General features: G+C 32.0%; 23 non-coding genes across 23 annotated transcripts; all 23 read right to left on the bottom strand.

Annotated features, from left to right (window-relative positions):
• Positions 1-941: 941 nt before the first annotated feature.
• TRNAI-AAU (transfer RNA isoleucine (anticodon AAU)) lies at positions 942-1,014 on the bottom strand. The gene has a single exon. It is a non-coding gene; the product is annotated as a tRNA-Ile (tRNA).
• A 430-nt stretch (positions 1,015-1,444) lies between these two features.
• TRNAV-CAC (transfer RNA valine (anticodon CAC)) lies at positions 1,445-1,517 on the bottom strand. The gene has a single exon. It is a non-coding gene; the product is annotated as a tRNA-Val (tRNA).
• A 431-nt stretch (positions 1,518-1,948) lies between these two features.
• TRNAV-CAC (transfer RNA valine (anticodon CAC)) lies at positions 1,949-2,021 on the bottom strand. Its single transcript has one exon. It is a non-coding gene; the product is annotated as a tRNA-Val (tRNA).
• An 868-nt stretch (positions 2,022-2,889) lies between these two features.
• On the bottom strand, positions 2,890-2,962 carry TRNAV-AAC (transfer RNA valine (anticodon AAC)). The gene has a single exon. It is a non-coding gene; the product is annotated as a tRNA-Val (tRNA).
• Positions 2,963-3,393: 431 nt separating this feature from the next.
• On the bottom strand, positions 3,394-3,465 carry TRNAV-CAC (transfer RNA valine (anticodon CAC)). The gene has a single exon. It is a non-coding gene; the product is annotated as a tRNA-Val (tRNA).
• Positions 3,466-4,336: 871 nt separating this feature from the next.
• On the bottom strand, positions 4,337-4,409 carry TRNAI-AAU (transfer RNA isoleucine (anticodon AAU)). The gene has a single exon. It is a non-coding gene; the product is annotated as a tRNA-Ile (tRNA).
• Positions 4,410-4,839: 430 nt separating this feature from the next.
• Positions 4,840-4,912, bottom strand: TRNAV-CAC (transfer RNA valine (anticodon CAC)). Its single transcript has one exon. It is a non-coding gene; the product is annotated as a tRNA-Val (tRNA).
• Positions 4,913-5,778: 866 nt separating this feature from the next.
• Positions 5,779-5,851, bottom strand: TRNAV-AAC (transfer RNA valine (anticodon AAC)). Its single transcript has one exon. It is a non-coding gene; the product is annotated as a tRNA-Val (tRNA).
• A 431-nt stretch (positions 5,852-6,282) lies between these two features.
• On the bottom strand, positions 6,283-6,354 carry TRNAV-CAC (transfer RNA valine (anticodon CAC)). The gene has a single exon. It is a non-coding gene; the product is annotated as a tRNA-Val (tRNA).
• An 871-nt stretch (positions 6,355-7,225) lies between these two features.
• TRNAI-AAU (transfer RNA isoleucine (anticodon AAU)) lies at positions 7,226-7,298 on the bottom strand. The gene has a single exon. It is a non-coding gene; the product is annotated as a tRNA-Ile (tRNA).
• A 430-nt stretch (positions 7,299-7,728) lies between these two features.
• TRNAV-CAC (transfer RNA valine (anticodon CAC)) lies at positions 7,729-7,801 on the bottom strand. Its single transcript has one exon. It is a non-coding gene; the product is annotated as a tRNA-Val (tRNA).
• A 431-nt stretch (positions 7,802-8,232) lies between these two features.
• On the bottom strand, positions 8,233-8,305 carry TRNAV-CAC (transfer RNA valine (anticodon CAC)). Its single transcript has one exon. It is a non-coding gene; the product is annotated as a tRNA-Val (tRNA).
• Positions 8,306-9,173: 868 nt separating this feature from the next.
• TRNAV-AAC (transfer RNA valine (anticodon AAC)) lies at positions 9,174-9,246 on the bottom strand. Its single transcript has one exon. It is a non-coding gene; the product is annotated as a tRNA-Val (tRNA).
• Positions 9,247-9,677: 431 nt separating this feature from the next.
• TRNAV-CAC (transfer RNA valine (anticodon CAC)) lies at positions 9,678-9,749 on the bottom strand. The gene has a single exon. It is a non-coding gene; the product is annotated as a tRNA-Val (tRNA).
• An 871-nt stretch (positions 9,750-10,620) lies between these two features.
• On the bottom strand, positions 10,621-10,693 carry TRNAI-AAU (transfer RNA isoleucine (anticodon AAU)). The gene has a single exon. It is a non-coding gene; the product is annotated as a tRNA-Ile (tRNA).
• Positions 10,694-11,123: 430 nt separating this feature from the next.
• TRNAV-CAC (transfer RNA valine (anticodon CAC)) lies at positions 11,124-11,196 on the bottom strand. Its single transcript has one exon. It is a non-coding gene; the product is annotated as a tRNA-Val (tRNA).
• An 867-nt stretch (positions 11,197-12,063) lies between these two features.
• On the bottom strand, positions 12,064-12,136 carry TRNAV-AAC (transfer RNA valine (anticodon AAC)). The gene has a single exon. It is a non-coding gene; the product is annotated as a tRNA-Val (tRNA).
• Positions 12,137-12,567: 431 nt separating this feature from the next.
• Positions 12,568-12,640, bottom strand: TRNAV-CAC (transfer RNA valine (anticodon CAC)). The gene has a single exon. It is a non-coding gene; the product is annotated as a tRNA-Val (tRNA).
• A 498-nt stretch (positions 12,641-13,138) lies between these two features.
• TRNAV-AAC (transfer RNA valine (anticodon AAC)) lies at positions 13,139-13,211 on the bottom strand. Its single transcript has one exon. It is a non-coding gene; the product is annotated as a tRNA-Val (tRNA).
• Positions 13,212-13,860: 649 nt separating this feature from the next.
• Positions 13,861-13,934, bottom strand: TRNAV-AAC (transfer RNA valine (anticodon AAC)). Its single transcript has one exon. It is a non-coding gene; the product is annotated as a tRNA-Val (tRNA).
• A 1,371-nt stretch (positions 13,935-15,305) lies between these two features.
• TRNAV-AAC (transfer RNA valine (anticodon AAC)) lies at positions 15,306-15,378 on the bottom strand. Its single transcript has one exon. It is a non-coding gene; the product is annotated as a tRNA-Val (tRNA).
• Positions 15,379-15,809: 431 nt separating this feature from the next.
• On the bottom strand, positions 15,810-15,882 carry TRNAV-CAC (transfer RNA valine (anticodon CAC)). The gene has a single exon. It is a non-coding gene; the product is annotated as a tRNA-Val (tRNA).
• Positions 15,883-16,750: 868 nt separating this feature from the next.
• TRNAV-AAC (transfer RNA valine (anticodon AAC)) lies at positions 16,751-16,823 on the bottom strand. Its single transcript has one exon. It is a non-coding gene; the product is annotated as a tRNA-Val (tRNA).
• Positions 16,824-18,099: the final 1,276 nt, after the last annotated feature.

Genomic DNA, 18,099 nt, shown 5'->3' with positions numbered 1-18,099 from the left:
TTTTTGCCCAGTTTCGAACTGGGACCTTTCGCGTGTGAAGCGAACGTGATAACCACTACACTACAGAAACTACATGGAAACAGCGTCTCCCGCTATCCAATAAAAAATGATCTTTGACATACATTATGGCATTCTGAAATAAACTTTTTATATGATTGCATTTTTATTTGGCATTTCAACCAAAAATCCCTTGTTTTAAAATTCTAAAGATAACAGCATATTTCTGCCCAGTTTCGAACTGGGGACCTTTTGTGTTTTAGGCGAATGTGATAACCACTACAATACAGAAACTGACTTTTGAAGATCTCATCACTATGGAGTCGGGAAGTACCATTGGCAAACCGTTTTCTTAGAATTTGTTTTTCTAAACTTATTTTTCTATTTTCTAATAATTTCTATGCTATTTTTTCCACTTTGCATTTCAACAGGACACATTCACTTATTAATAGTTCTGATCATTGTATTTAATAAAAAAATCTATTTTTAATGTATTTCTGACCAATTTTGAAGGGGAACCTTATGCATATTGGCTAAATGTGAATAATACTACTACACTACAGGTACTTCATGAATGCAACACCATCCAATATGCATGGTAGAAGGGAAATTGACTTTTGATATTCTGCAATATGATTTTTTGCTTGCTTTTTCATTGAGCAATGCAACAGTATATATTTATCAAAATATAAATTATTGAATTCAAAGTGTTTAGGTAACTAAATATGTTTCTGCCAATTTCGAACTGGGGACCTTTCACGTGTTAGGCAAACATGAAATCACTACACTACAGATACTACATGAAAAATTTGCGACCATCATCCAATAAAAAATGATCTTTGACATTCAGTATGGCATGCTAAAATAAACTTTTTATCTAATTGTATTTTTATTGAGCATTTTACCCAAAAATTCATTGTTTTAAAATTCTAAAGCTAAAAGATTGTTTCTGCCCAGTTTCGAACTGGGGACCTTTCGCGTATTAGGCGAACGTGATAACCACTACACTACAGAAACTGACTCTCGTGTATCCCATCACTATCTAGTCTGGAAGTACAAATGACACATGCTTTTCTTAGAAATATAATTTTTTCTAAACTTTTTTTCCTATTTTCTAATAATTTTGACGCTATTTTTCCACTTTGCTTTTCAAGAGGACACATTCACTTATTATCAATTCTGATCATTGTATTTACTAAAAAAAATTTTTTTTAATGTATTTCTGACCAATTTTGAAGGGGGACCTTATGCATATTGGGTAAATGTGAATAACTCTACACTACAGGTACTTCATGAATGCAGCACCATCCAATATGCATGGTAGAAGGGAAATTGACTTTTGATATTCTGCAATATGATTTTTGCTTGCTTTTTCATTGAGCAATGCAACAGTAGATAGTTATCAAAATATAAATGATTGAATTCAAAGTGTTTAGGTAACAAAATATGTTTCTGCCCAGTTTCGAACTGGGGACCTTTCGCGTGTGAGGCGAACGTGATAACCACTACACTACAGAAACTGACTTTCGTGGATCCCATCACTATCTAGTCTGGAAGTACAAATGACACATGCTTTTCTTAGAAATATAATTTTTTCTAAACTTTTTTTTCCTATTTTCTAATAATTTTGACGCTATTTTTCCACTTTGCATTTCAAGAGGACACATTCACTTATTATCAATTTTGATCATTGTATTTACTAAAAAAAACTTTTTTTAATGTATTTCTGACCAATTTTGAAGGGGGACCTTATGCATATTGGGTAAATAAGAATAACTCTACACTACAGGTACTTCATGAATGCAACACCATCCAATATTCATGGTAGAAGGGAAATTGACTTTTGATATTCTGCAATATGATTTTTGCTTGCTTTTTCATTGAGCAATGCAACAGTAGATAGTTATCAAAATATAAATTATTGAATTCAAAGTGTTTAGGTAACAAAATATGTTTCTACCCAGTTTCGAACTGGGGACCTTTCGCGTGTGAGGCGAACGTGATAACCACTACACTACAGAAACTACATGGAAACAGCATCTCCCGCCATCCAATAAAAAATGATCTTTGACATACATTATGGCATTCTGAAATAAACTTTTTATATGATTGCATTTTTATTTGGCATTTCAACCAAAAATCCCTTGTTTTAAAATTCCAAAGATAACAGCATATTTCTGCCCAGTTTCGAACTGGGGACCTTTTGTGTTTTAGGCGAATGTGATAACCACTACAATACAGAAACTGACTTTTGAAGATCTCATCACTATGGAGTCGGGAAGTACCATTGGCAAACCGTTTTCTAAGAATTTTTTTTTCTAAACTTATTTTTCTATTTTCTAATAATTTCTATGCTATTTTTTCCACTTTGCATTTCAAGAGGACACATTTACTTATTAATAGTTCTGATCATTGTATTTACTAAAAAAAATCTTTTTTTAATGTATTTCTGACCAATTTTGAAGGGGGACCTTATGCATATTGGCTAAATGTGAATAACTCTATACTACAGGTACTTCATGAATGCAACACCATCCAATATGCATGGTAGAAGGGAAATTGACTATTGATATTCTGCAATATGATTTTTTGCTTGCTTTTTCATTGAGCAATGCAACAGTATATAGTTATCAAAATATAAATTATTGAATTCAAAGTGTTTAGGTAACAAAATATGTTTCTGCTAATTTCGAACTGGGTACCTTTCATGTGTGAGGCAAACATGAAATCACTACACTACAGATACTACATGAAAAATTTGCAACCATCATCCAATAAAAATTATCTTTGACATTCAATTTGGCATGCTAAAATAAACTTTTTATCTGATTGTTTTTTTATTGAGCATTTTACCCAAAAATTCATTGTTTTAAAATTCTAAAGCTAAAAGATTGTTTCTGCCCAGTTTCGAACTGGGGACCTTTCGCGTGTTAGGCGAACGTGATAACCACTACACTACAGAAACTGACTCTCGTGGATCCCATCACTATCTAGTCTGGAAGTACAAATGACACATGCTTTTCTTAGAAATATAATTTTTTCTAAACTTTTTTTTCCTATTTTCTAATAATTTTGACGCTATTTTTCCACTTTGCATTTCAAGAGGACACATTCACTTATTATCAATTCTGATCATTGTATTTACTAAAAAAATCTTTTTTTAATGTATTTCTGACCAATTTTGAAGGGGGACCTTATGCATATTGGGTAAATGTGAATAACTCTACACTACAGGTACTTCATGAATGCAACACCATCCAATATGCATGGTAGAAGGGAAATTGACTTTTGATATTCTGCAATATGATTTTTGCTTGCTTTTTCATTGAGCAATGCAACAGTAGATAGTTATCAAAATATAAATTATTGAATTCAAAGTGTTTAGGTAACAAAATATGTTTTTGCCCAGTTTCGAACTGGGACCTTTCGCGTGTGAAGCGAAAGTGATAACCACTACACTACAGAAACTACATGGAAACAGCGTCTCCCGCTATCCAATAAAAAATGATCTTTGACATACATTATGGCATTCTGAAATAAACTTTTTATATGATTGCATTTTTATTTGGCATTTCAACCAAAAATCCCTTGTTTTAAAATTCTAAAGATAACAGCATATTTCTGCCCAGTTTCGAACTGGGGACCTTTTGTGTTTTAGGCGAATGTGATAACCACTACAATACAGAAACTGACTTTTGAAGATCTCATCACTATGGAGTCGGGAAGTACCATTGGCAAACCGTTTTCTTAGAATTTGTTTTTCTAAACTTATTTTTCTATTTTCTAATAATTTCTATGCTATTTTTTCCACTTTGCATTTCAACAGGACACATTCACTTATTAATAGTTCTGATCATTGTATTTAATAAAAAAATCTATTTTTAATGTATTTCTGACCAATTTTGAAGGGGAACCTTATGCATATTGGCTAAATGTGAATAATACTACTACACTACAGGTACTTCATGAATGCAACACCATCCAATATGCATGGTAGAAGGGAAATTGACTTTTGATATTCTGCAATATGATTTTTTGCTTGCTTTTTCATTGAGCAATGCAACAGTATATATTTATCAAAATATAAATTATTGAATTCAAAGTGTTTAGGTAACTAAATATGTTTCTGCCAATTTCGAACTGGGGACCTTTCACGTGTTAGGCAAACATGAAATCACTACACTACAGATACTACATGAAAAATTTGCGACCATCATCCAATAAAAAATGATCTTTGACATTCAGTATGGCATGCTAAAATAAACTTTTTATCTAATTGTATTTTTATTGAGCATTTTACCCAAAAATTCATTGTTTTAAAATTCTAAAGCTAAAAGATTGTTTCTGCCCAGTTTCGAACTGGGGACCTTTCGCGTATTAGGCGAACGTGATAACCACTACACTACAGAAACTGATTCTCGTGTATCCCATCACTATCTAGTCTGGAAGTACAAATGACACATGCTTTTCTTAGAAATATAATTTTTTCTAAACTTTTTTTCCTATTTTCTAATAATTTTGACGCTATTTTTCCACTTTGCTTTTCAAGAGGACACATTCACTTATTATCAATTCTGATCATTGTATTTACTAAAAAATTTTTTTTTTAATGTATTTCTGACCAATTTTGAAGGGGGACCTTATGCATATTGGGTAAATGTGAATAACTCTACACTACAGGTACTTCATGAATGCAGCACCATCCAATATGCATGGTAGAAGGGAAATTGACTTTTGATATTCTGCAATATGATTTTTGCTTGCTTTTTCATTGAGCAATGCAACAGTAGATAGTTATCAAAATATAAATGATTGAATTCAAAGTGTTTAGGTAACAAAATATGTTTCTGCCCAGTTTCGAACTGGGGACCTTTCGCGTGTGAGGCGAACGTGATAACCACTACACTACAGAAACTACATGGAAACAGCATCTCCCGCCTTCCAATAAAAAATTATCTTTGACATACATTATGGCATTCTGAAATAAACTTTTTATATGATTGCATTTTTATTTGGCATTTCAACCAAAAATCCCTTGTTTTAAAATTCTAAAGATAACAGCATATTTCTGCCCAGTTTCGAACTGGGGATCTTTTGTGTTTTAGGCGAATGTGATAACCACTACAATACAGAAACTGACTTTTGAAGATCTCATCACTATGGAGTCGGGAAGTACCATTGGCAAACCGTTTTCTTAGAATTTTTTTTTCTAAACTTATTTTTCTATTTTCTAATAATTTCTATGCTATTTTTTCCACTTTGCATTTCAAGAGGACACATTTACTTATTAATAGTTCTGATCATTGTATTTACTAAAAAATTTTTTTTTTTTTTATTTCTGACCAATTTTGAAGGGGAACCTTATGCATATTGGGTAAATGTGAATAACTCTACACTACAGGTACTTCATGAATGCAACACCATCCAATATGCATGGTAGAAGGGAAATTGACTTTTGATATTCTGCAATATGATTTTTTGCTTGCTTTTTCATTGAGCAATGCAACAGTATATAGTTATCAAAATATAAATTATTGAATTCAAAGTGTTTAGGTAACAAAATATGTTTCTGCTAATTTCGAACTGGGTACCTTTCATGTGTGAGGCAAACATGAAATCACTACACTACAGATACTACATGAAAAATTTGCAACCATCATCCAATAAAAATTATCTTTGACATTCAATTTGGCATGCTAAAATAAACTTTTTATCTGATTGTTTTTTTATTGAGCATTTTACCCAAAAATTCATTGTTTTAAAATTCTAAAGCTAAAAGATTGTTTCTGCCCAGTTTTGAACTGGGGACCTTTCGCGTGTTAGGCGAACGTGATAACCACTACACTACAGAAACTGACTCTCGTGGATCCCATCACTATCTAGTCTGGAAGTACAAATGACACATGCTTTTCTTAGAAATATAATTTTTTCTAAACTTTTTTTTCCTATTTTCTAATAATTTTGACGCTATTTTTCCACTTTGCATTTCAAGAGGACACATTCACTTATTATCAATTCTGATCATTGTATTTACTAAAAAAATCTTTTTTTAATGTATTTCTGACCAATTTTGAAGGGGGACCTTATGCATATTGGGTAAATGTGAATAACTCTACACTACAGGTACTTCATGAATGCAACACCATCCAATATGCATGGTAGAAGGGAAATTGACTTTTGATATTCTGCAATATGATTTTTGCTTGCTTTTTCATTGAGCAATGCAACAGTAGATAGTTATCAAAATATAAATTATTGAATTCAAAGTGTTTAGGTAACAAAATATGTTTTTGCCCAGTTTCGAACTGGGACCTTTCGCGTGTGAAGCGAACGTGATAACCACTACACTACAGAAACTACATGGAAACAGCGTCTCCCGCTATCCAATAAAAAATGATCTTTGACATACATTATGGCATTCTGAAATAAACTTTTTATATGATTGCATTTTTATTTGGCATTTCAACCAAAAATCCCTTGTTTTAAAATTCTAAAGATAACAGCATATTTCTGCCCAGTTTCGAACTGGGGACCTTTTGTGTTTTAGGCGAATGTGATAACCACTACAATACAGAAACTGACTTTTGAAGATCTCATCACTATGGAGTCGGGAAGTACCATTGGCAAACCGTTTTCTTAGAATTTGTTTTTCTAAACTTATTTTTCTATTTTCTAATAATTTCTATGCTATTTTTTCCACTTTGCATTTCAACAGGACACATTCACTTATTAATAGTTCTGATCATTGTATTTAATAAAAAAATCTATTTTTAATGTATTTCTGACCAATTTTGAAGGGGAACCTTATGCATATTGGCTAAATGTGAATAATACTACTACACTACAGGTACTTCATGAATGCAACACCATCCAATATGCATGGTAGAAGGGAAATTGACTTTTGATATTCTGCAATATGATTTTTTGCTTGCTTTTTCATTGAGCAATGCAACAGTATATATTTATCAAAATATAAATTATTGAATTCAAAGTGTTTAGGTAACTAAATATGTTTCTGCCAATTTCGAACTGGGGACCTTTCACGTGTTAGGCAAACATGAAATCACTACACTACAGATACTACATGAAAAATTTGCGACCATCATCCAATAAAAAATGATCTTTGACATTCAGTATGGCATGCTAAAATAAACTTTTTATCTAATTGTATTTTTATTGAGCATTTTACCCAAAAATTCATTGTTTTAAAATTCTAAAGCTAAAAGATTGTTTCTGCCCAGTTTCGAACTGGGGACCTTTCGCGTATTAGGCGAACGTGATAACCACTACACTACAGAAACTGACTCTCGTGTATCCCATCACTATCTAGTCTGGAAGTACAAATGACACATGCTTTTCTTAGAAATATAATTTTTTCTAAACTTTTTTTCCTATTTTCTAATAATTTTGACGCTATTTTTCCACTTTGCTTTTCAAGAGGACACATTCACTTATTATCAATTCTGATCATTGTATTTACTAAAAAAAATTTTTTTTAATGTATTTCTGACCAATTTTGAAGGGGGACCTTATGCATATTGGGTAAATGTGAATAACTCTACACTACAGGTACTTCATGAATGCAGCACCATCCAATATGCATGGTAGAAGGGAAATTGACTTTTGATATTCTGCAATATGATTTTTGCTTGCTTTTTCATTGAGCAATGCAACAGTAGATAGTTATCAAAATATAAATGATTGAATTCAAAGTGTTTAGGTAACAAAATATGTTTCTGCCCAGTTTCGAACTGGGGACCTTTCGCGTGTGAGGCGAACGTGATAACCACTACACTACAGAAACTGACTTTCGTGGATCCCATCACTATCTAGTCTGGAAGTACAAATGACACATGCTTTTCTTAGAAATATAATTTTTTCTAAACTTTTTTTTCCTATTTTCTAATATTTTTGACGCTATTTTTCCACTTTGCATTTCAAGAGGACACATTCACTTATTATCAATTTTGATCATTGTATTTACTAAAAAAAACTTTTTTTAATGTATTTCTGACCAATTTTGAAGGGGGACCTTATGCATATTGGGTAAATAAGAATAACTCTACACTACAGGTACTTCATGAATGCAACACCATCCAATATTCATGGTAGAAGGGAAATTGACTTTTGATATTCTGCAATATGATTTTTGCTTGCTTTTTCATTGAGCAATGCAACAGTAGATAGTTATCAAAATATAAATTATTGAATTCAAAGTGTTTAGGTAACAAAATATGTTTCTACCCAGTTTCGAACTGGGGACCTTTCGCGTGTGAGGCAAACGTGATAACCACTACACTACAGAAACTACATGGAAACAGCATCTCCCGCCATCCAATAAAAAATGATCTTTGACATACATTATGGCATTCTGAAATAAACTTTTTATATGATTGCATTTTTATTTGGCATTTCAACCAAAAATCCCTTGTTTTAAAATTCCAAAGATAACAGCATATTTCTGCCCAGTTTCGAACTGGGGACCTTTTGTGTTTTAGGCGAATGTGATAACCACTACAATACAGAAACTGACTTTTGAAGATCTCATCACTATGGAGTCGGGAAGTACCATTGGCAAACCGTTTTCTAAGAATTTTTTTTTCTAAACTTATTTTTCTATTTTCTAATAATTTCTATGCTATTTTTTCCACTTTGCATTTCAAGAGGACACATTCACTTATTAATAGTTCTGATCATTGTATTTAATAAAAAAAATCTTTTTTTAATGTATTTCTGACCAATTTTGAAGGGGGACCTTATGCATATTGGCTAAATGTGAATAACTCTATACTACAGGTACTTCATGAATGCAACACCATCCAATATGCATGGTAGAAGGGAAATTGACTATTGATATTCTGCAATATGATTTTTTGCTTGCTTTTTCATTGAGCAATGCAACAGTATATAGTTATCAAAATATAAATTATTGAATTCAAAGTGTTTAGGTAACAAAATATGTTTCTGCTAATTTCGAACTGGGTACCTTTCATGTGTGAGGCAAACATGAAATCACTACACTACAGATACTACATGAAAAATTTGCAACCATCATCCAATAAAAATTATCTTTGACATTCAATTTGGCATGCTAAAATAAACTTTTTATCTGATTGTTTTTTTATTGAGCATTTTACCCAAAAATTCATTGTTTTAAAATTCTAAAGCTAAAAGATTGTTTCTGCCCAGTTTCGAACTGGGGACCTTTCGCGTGTTAGGCGAACGTGATAACCACTACACTACAGAAACTGACTCTCGTGGATCCCATCACTATCTAGTCTGGAAGTACAAATGACACATGCTTTTCTTAGAAATATAATTTTTTCTAAACTTTTTTTTCCTATTTTCTAATAATTTTGACGCTATTTTTCCACTTTGCATTTCAAGAGGACACATTCACTTATTATCAATTCTGATCATTGTATTTACTAAAAAAATCTTTTTTTAATGTATTTCTGACCAATTTTGAATGGGGACCTTATGCATATTGGGTAAATGTGAATAACTCTACGCTACAGGTACTTCATGAATGCAACACCATCCAATATGCATGGTAGAAGGGAAATTGACTTTTGATATTCTGCAATATGATTTTTGCTTGCTTTTTCATTGAGCAATGCAACAGTAGATAGTTATCAAAATATAAATTATTGAATTCAAAGTGTTTAGGTAACAAAATATGTTTTTGCCCAGTTTCGAACTGGGACCTTTCGCGTGTGAAGCGAACGTGATAACCACTACACTACAGAAACTACATGGAAACAGCGTCTCCCGCTATCCAATAAAAAATGATCTTTGACATACATTATGGCATTCTGAAATAAACTTTTTATATGATTGCATTTTTATTTGGCATTTCAACCAAAAATCCCTTGTTTTAAAATTCTAAAGATAACAGCATATTTCTGCCCAGTTTCGAACTGGGGACCTTTTGTGTTTTAGGCGAATGTGATAACCACTACAATACAGAAACTGACTTTTGAAGATCTCATCACTATGGAGTCGGGAAGTACCATTGGCAAACCGTTTTCTTAGAATTTGTTTTTCTAAACTTATTTTTCTATTTTCTAATAATTTCTATGCTATTTTTTCCACTTTGCATTTCAACAGGACACATTCACTTATTAATAGTTCTGATCATTGTATTTAATAAAAAAATCTATTTTTAATGTATTTCTGACCAATTTTGAAGGGGAACCTTATGCATATTGGCTAAATGTGAATAATACTACTACACTACAGGTACTTCATGAATGCAACACCATCCAATATGCATGGTAGAAGGGAAATTGACTTTTGATATTCTGCAATATGATTTTTTGCTTGCTTTTTCATTGAGCAATGCAACAGTATATATTTATCAAAATATAAATTATTGAATTCAAAGTGTTTAGGTAACTAAATATGTTTCTGCCAATTTCGAACTGGGGACCTTTCACGTGTTAGGCAAACATGAAATCACTACACTACAGATACTACATGAAAAATTTGCGACCATCATCCAATAAAAAATGATCTTTGACATTCAGTATGGCATGCTAAAATAAACTTTTTATCTAATTGTATTTTTATTGAGCATTTTACCCAAAAATTCATTGTTTTAAAATTCTAAAGCTAAAAGATTGTTTCTGCCCAGTTTCGAACTGGGGACCTTTCGCGTATTAGGCGAACGTGATAACCACTACACTACAGAAACTGACTCTCGTGTATCCCATCACTATCTAGTCTGGAAGTACAAATGACACATGCTTTTCTTAGAAATATAATTTTTTCTAAACTTTTTTTCCTATTTTCTAATAATTTTGACGCTATTTTTCCACTTTGCTTTTCAAGAGGACACATTCACTTATTATCAATTCTGATCATTGTATTTACTAAAAAAAATTTTTTTTAATGTATTTCTGACCAATTTTGAAGGGGGACCTTATGCATATTGGGTAAATGTGAATAACTCTACACTACAGGTACTTCATGAATGCAGCACCATCCAATATGCATGGTAGAAGGGAAATTGACTTTTGATATTCTGCAATATGATTTTTGCTTGCTTTTTCATTGAGCAATGCAACAGTAGATAGTTATCAAAATATAAATGATTGAATTCAAAGTGTTTAGGTAACAAAATATGTTTCTGCCCAGTTTCGAACTGGGGACCTTTCGCGTGTGAGGCGAACGTGATAACCACTACACTACAGAAACTACATGGAAACAGCATCTCCCGCCTTCCAATAAAAAATTATCTTTGACATACATTATGGCATTCTGAAATAAACTTTTTATATGATTGCATTTTTATTTGGCATTTCAACCAAAAATCCCTTGTTTTAAAATTCTAAAGATAACAGCATATTTCTGCCCAGTTTCGAACTGGGGATCTTTTGTGTTTTAGGCGAATGTGATAACCACTACAATACAGAAACTGACTTTTGAAGATCTCATCACTATGGAGTCGGGAAGTACCATTGGCAAACCGTTTTCTTAGAATTTTTTTTTCTAAACTTATTTTTCTATTTTCTAATAATTTCTATGCTATTTTTTCCACTTTGCATTTCAAGAGGACACATTTACTTATTAATAGTTCTGATCATTGTATTTACTAAAAAAATTTTTTTTAATTTATTTCTGACCAATTTTGAAGGGGAACCTTATGCATATTGGGTAAATGTGAATAACTCTACACTACAGGTACTTCATGAATGCAACACCATCCAATATGCATGGTAGAAGGGAAATTGACTTTTGATATTCTGCAATATGATTTTTTGCTTGCTTTTTCATTGAGCAATGCAACAGTATATAGTTATCAAAATATAAATTATTGAATTCAAAGTGTTTAGGTAACAAAATATGTTTCTGCTAATTTCGAACTGGGTACCTTTCATGTGTGAGGCAAACATGAAATCACTACACTACAGATACTACATGAAAAATTTGCGACCATCATCCAATAAAAAATTATCTTTGACATTCAGTTTGGCATGCTAAAATAAACTTTTTATCTGATTGTATTTTTATTGAGCATTTTACCCAAAAATTCATTGTTTTAAAATTCTAAAGCTAAAAGATTGTTTCTGCCCAGTTTCGAACTGGGGACCTTTCGCGTGTTAGGCGAACATGATAACCACTACACTACAGAAACTGACTCTCGTGGATCCCATCACTATCTAGTCTGGAAGTACAAATGACACATGCTTTTCTTAGAAATATAATTTTTTCTAAACTTTTTTTTCCTATTTTCTAATAATTTTGACGCTATTTTTCCACTTTGCATTTCAAGAGGACACATTCACTTATTATCAATTCTGATCATTGTATTTACTAAAAAAATCTTTTTTTAATGTATTTCTGACCAATTTTGAAGGGTGACCTTATGCATATTGGGTAAATGTGAATAACTCTACACTACAGGTACTTCATGAATGCAGCACCATCCAATATGCATGGTAGAAGGGAAATTGACTTTTGATATTCTGCAATATGATTTTTGCTTGCTTTTTCATTGAGCAATGCAACAGTAGATAGTTATCAAAATATAAATGATTGAATTCAAAGTGTTTAGGTAACAAAATATGTTTCTGCCCAGTTTCGAACTGGGGACCTTTCGCGTGTGAGGTGAACGTGATAACCACTACACTACAGAAACTACATGGAAACAGCATCTCCCGCCATCCAATAAAAAATTATCTTTGACATACATTATGGCATTCTGAAATAAACTTTTTATATGATTGCATTTTTATTTGGCATTTCAACCAAAAATCCCTTGTTTTAAAATTCTAAAGATAACAGCATATTTCTGCCCAGTTTCGAACTGGGGACCTTTTGTGTTTTAGGCGAATGTGATAACCACTACAATACAGAAACTGACTTTTGAAGATCTCATCACTATGGAGTCGGGAAGTACCATTGGCAAACCGTTTTCATAGAATTTTTTTTTCTAAACTTATTTTTCTATTTTCTAATAATTTCTATGCTATTTTTTCCACTTTGCATTTCAAGAGGACACATTCACTTATTAATAGTTCTGATCATTGTATTGACATTCAGTATGGCATGCTAAAATAAACTTTTTATCTGATTGTATTTTTATTGAGGATTTTACCCAAAAATTCATTGTTTTAAAATTCTAAAGCTAAAAGATTGTTTCTGCCCAGTTTCGAACTGGGGACCTTTCGCGTGTTAGGCAAACATGATAACCACTACACTACAGAAACTGACTCTTCTGGATCCCATCACTATCTAGTCTGGAAGTACAAATGACACATGCTTTTCTTTGAAATATAATTTTTTCTTTACTTTTTTTACTATTTTCTAATAATTTTGACGCTATTTTTCCACTTTGCATTTCAAGAGGACACATTCACTTATTATCAATTCTGATCATTGTATTTACTAAAAAAAACTTTTTTTAATGTATTTCTGTCCAATTTTGAAGGGGGACCTTATGCATATTGGGTAAATGTGAATAACTCTACACTACAGGTACTTCATGAATGCAACACCATCCAATATGCATGGTAGAAGGGAAATTGACTTTTGATATTCTGCAATATGATTTTTTGCTTGCTTTTTCATTGAGCAATGCAACAGTATATAGTTATCAAAATATAAATTATTGAATTCAAAGTGTTTAGGTAACAAAATATGTTTCTGCCAATTTCGAACTGGGGACCTTTCACATGTGAGGCAAACATGAAATCACTACACTACAGATAATACATGAGAAATTTGCGACCATCATCCAATAAAAAATGATCTTTGACATTCAGTATGGCATGCTAAAATAAACTTTTTATCTGATTGTATTTTTATTGAGCATTTTACCCAAAAATTCATTGTTTTAAAATTGTAAAGCTAAAAGATTGTTTCTGCACCAGTTTCGAACTGGGGACCTTTCGCGTGTTAGGCAAACTTGATAACCACTACACTACAGAAACTGACTTTCGTGGATCCCATCACTATCTAGTCTGGAAGTACAAATGACACATGCTTTTCTTAGAAATATAATTTTTTCTAAACTTTTTTTTCCTATTTTCTAATAATTTTGACGCTATTTTTCCACTTTGCATTTCAAGAGGACACATTCACTTATTATCAATTTTGATCATTGTATTTACTAAAAAAAACTTTTTTTAATGTATTTCTGACCAATTTTGAAGGGGGACCTTATGCATATTGGGTAAATGTGAATAACTCTACACTACAGGTACTTCATGAATGCAACACCATCCAATATGCATGGTAGAAGGGAAATTGACTTTTGATATTCTGCAATATGATTTTTTGCTTGCTTTTTCATTGAGCAATGCAACAGTATATAGTTATCAAAATATAAATTATTGAATTCAAAGTGTTTAGGTAACAAAATATGTTTCTGCTAATTTCGAACTGGGACCTTTCGCGTGTGAGGCGAACGTGATAACCACTACACTACAGAAACTACATGGAAACAACGTCTCCCGCTATCCAATAAAAAATGATCTTTGACATACATTATGGCATTCTGAAATTAACTTTTTATATGATTGCATTTTTATTTGGCATTTCAACCAAAAATCCCTTGTTTTAAAATTCTAAAGATAACAGCATATTTCTGCCCAGTTTCGAACTGGGGACCTTTTGTGTTTTAGGCGAATGTGATAACCACTACAATACAGAAACTGACTTTTGAAGATCTCATCACTATGGAGTCGGGAAGTACCATTGGCAAACCGTTTTCTTAGAATTTGTTTTTCTAAACTTATTTTTCTATTTTCTAATAATTTCTATGCTATTTTTTCCACTTTGCATTTCAAGAGGACACATTCACTTATTAATAGTTCTGATCATTGTATTTACTAAAAAAATCTTTTTTTAATGTATTTCTGACCAATTTTGAAGGGGGACCTTATGCATATTGGGTAAATGTGAATAACTCTACACTACAGGTACTTCATGAATGCAACACCATCCAATATGCATGGTAGAAGGGAAATTGACTTTTGATATTCTGCAATATGATTTTTTGCTTGCTTTTTCATTGAGCAATGCAACAGTATATAGTTATCAAAATATAAATTATTGAATTCAAAGTGTTTAGGTAACAAAATATGTTTCTGCTAATTTCGAACTGGGTACCTTTCATGTGTGAGGCAAACATGAAATCACTACACTACAGATACTACATGAAAAATTTGCGACCATCATCCAATAAAAAATTATCTTTGACATTCAGTTTGGCATGCTAAAATAAACTTTTTATCTGATTGTATTTTTATTGAGCATTTTACCCAAAAATTCATTGTTTTAAAATTCTAAAGCTAAAAGATTGTTTCTGCCCAGTTTCGAACTGGGGACTTTTCGCGTGTTAGGCGAACGTGATAACCACTACACTACAGAAACTGACTCTCGAGGATCCCATCACTATCTAGTCTGGAAGTACAAATGACACATGCTTTTCTTAGAAATATAATTTTTTCTAAACTTTTTTTTCCTATTTTCTAATAATTTTGACGCTATTTTTCCACTTTGCATTTCAAGAGGACACATTCACTTATTATCAATTCTGATCATTGTATTTACTAAAAAAATCTTTTTTTAATGTATTTCTGACCAATTTTGAAGGGTGACCTTATGCATATTGGGTAAATGTGAATAACTCTACACTACAGGTACTTCATGAATGCAGCACCATCCAATATGCATGGTAGAAGGGAAATTGACTTTTGATATTCTGCAATATGATTTTTGCTTGCTTTTTCATTGAGCAATGCAACAGTAGATAGTTATCAAAATATAAATGATTGAATTCAAAGTGTTTAGGTAACAAAATATGTTTCTGCCCAGTTTCGAACTGGGGACCTTTCGCGTGTGAGGCGAACGTGATAACCACTACACTACAGAAACTACATGGAAACAGCATCTCCCGCCTTCCAATAAAAAATTATCTTTGACATACATTATGGCATTCTGAAATAAACTTTTTATATGATTGCATTTTTATTTGGCATTTCAACCAAAAATCCCTTGTTTTTAAATTCTAAAGATAACAGCATATTTCTGCCCAGTTTCGAACTGGGGACCTTTTGTGTTTTAGGCGAATGTGATAACCACTACAATACAGAAACTGACTTTTGAAGATCTCATCACTATGGAGTCGGGAAGTACCATTGGCAAACCGTTTTCTTAGAATTTTTCTTTATAAACTTATTTTTCTATTTTCTAATAATTTCTATGCTATTTTTTCCACTTTGCATTTCAAGAGGACACATTCACTTATTAATAGTTCTGATCATTGTATTTAATAAAAAAATCTATTTTTAATGTATTTCTGACCAATTTTGAAGGGGAACCTTATGCATATTGGCTAAATGTGAATAATACTACACTACAGGTACTTCATGAATGCAACACCATCCAATATGCATGGTAGAAGGGAAATTGACTTTTGATATTCTGCAATATGATTTTTTGCTTGCTTTTTCATAGAGCAATGCAACAGTATATAGTTATCAAAATATAAATTATTGAATTCAAAGTGTTTAGGTAACAAAATATGTTTCTGCCAATTTCGAACTGGGGACCTTTCACATGTGAGGCAAACATGAAATCACTACACTACAGATAATACATGAGAAATTTGCGACCATCATCCAATAAAAAATGATCTTTGACATTCAGTATGGCATGCTAAAATAAACTTTTTATCTGATTGTATTTTTATAGAGCATTTTACCCAAAAATTAATTGTTTTAAAATTCTAAAGCTAAAAGATTGTTTCTGCCCAGTTTCGAACTGGGGACCTTTCACGTGTTAGGCGAACGTGATAACCACTACACTACAGAAACTGACTCTCGTGTATCCCATCACTATCTAGTCTGGAAGTACAAATGACACATGCTTTTCTTAGAAATATAATTTTTTCTAAACTTTTTTTCCTATTTTCTAATAATTTTGACGCTATTTTTCCACTTTGCTTTTCAAGAGGACACATTCACTTATTATCAATTCTGATCATTGTATTTACTAAAAAAATCTTTTTTTAATGTATTTCTGACCAATTTTGAAGGGGGACCTTATGCATATTGGGTAAATGTGAATAACTCTACACTACAGGTACTTCATGAATGCAGCACCATCCAATATGCATGGTAGAAGGGAAATTGACTTTTGATATTCTGCAATATGATTTTTGCTTGCTTTTTCATTGAGCAATGCAACAGTAGATAGTTATCAAAATATAAATGATTGAATTCAAAGTGTTTAGGTAACAAAATATGTTTTTGCCCAGTTTCGAAATGGGGACCTTTCGCGTGTGAGGTGAACGTGATAACCACTACACTACAGAAACTACGTGGAAACAACATCTCCCGCCATCCAATAAAAAATGATCTTTGACATACATTATGGCATTCTGAAATAAACTTTTTATATGATTGCATTTTTATTTGGCATTTCAACCAAAAATCCCTTGTTTTAAAATTCTAAAGATAACAGCATATTTCTGCCCAGTTTCGAACTGGGGACCTTTTGTGTTTTAGGCGAATGTGATAACCACTACAATACAGAAACTGACTTTTGAAGATCTCATCACTATGGAGTCGGGAAGTACCATTGGCAAACCGTTTTCTTAGAATTTTTTTTTCTAAACTTATTTTTCTATTTTCTAATAATTTCTATGCTATTTTTTCCACTTTGCATTTCAAGAGGACACATTCACTTATTAATAGTTCTGATCATTGTATTTACTAAAAAAAATCTTTTTTGTAATGTATTTCTGACCAATTTTGAAGGGGGACCTTATGCATATTGGCTAAATGTGAATAACTCTACACTACAGGTACTTCATGAATGCAACACCATCCAATATGCATGGTAGAAGGGAAATTGACTTTTGATATTCTGCAATATGATTTTTTGCTTGCTTTTTCATTGAGCAATGCAACAGTATATAGTTATCAAAATATAAATTATTGAATTCAAAGTGTTTAGGTAACAAAATATGTTTCTGCTAATTTCGAACTGGGTACCTTTCATGTGTGAGGCAAACATGAAATCACTACACTACAGATACTACATGAAAAATTTGCGACCATCATCCAATAAAAATTATCTTTGACATTC

Source organism: Pseudophryne corroboree, unplaced genomic scaffold (genome assembly GCF_028390025.1).
Source record: "Pseudophryne corroboree isolate aPseCor3 unplaced genomic scaffold, aPseCor3.hap2 scaffold_1901, whole genome shotgun sequence".
Classification (NCBI taxonomy): domain Eukaryota; kingdom Metazoa; phylum Chordata; class Amphibia; order Anura; family Myobatrachidae; genus Pseudophryne; species Pseudophryne corroboree.
Note: the sequence above shows the minus strand (reverse complement) of the source record. Positions and strands in the feature narration are given on the sequence as shown.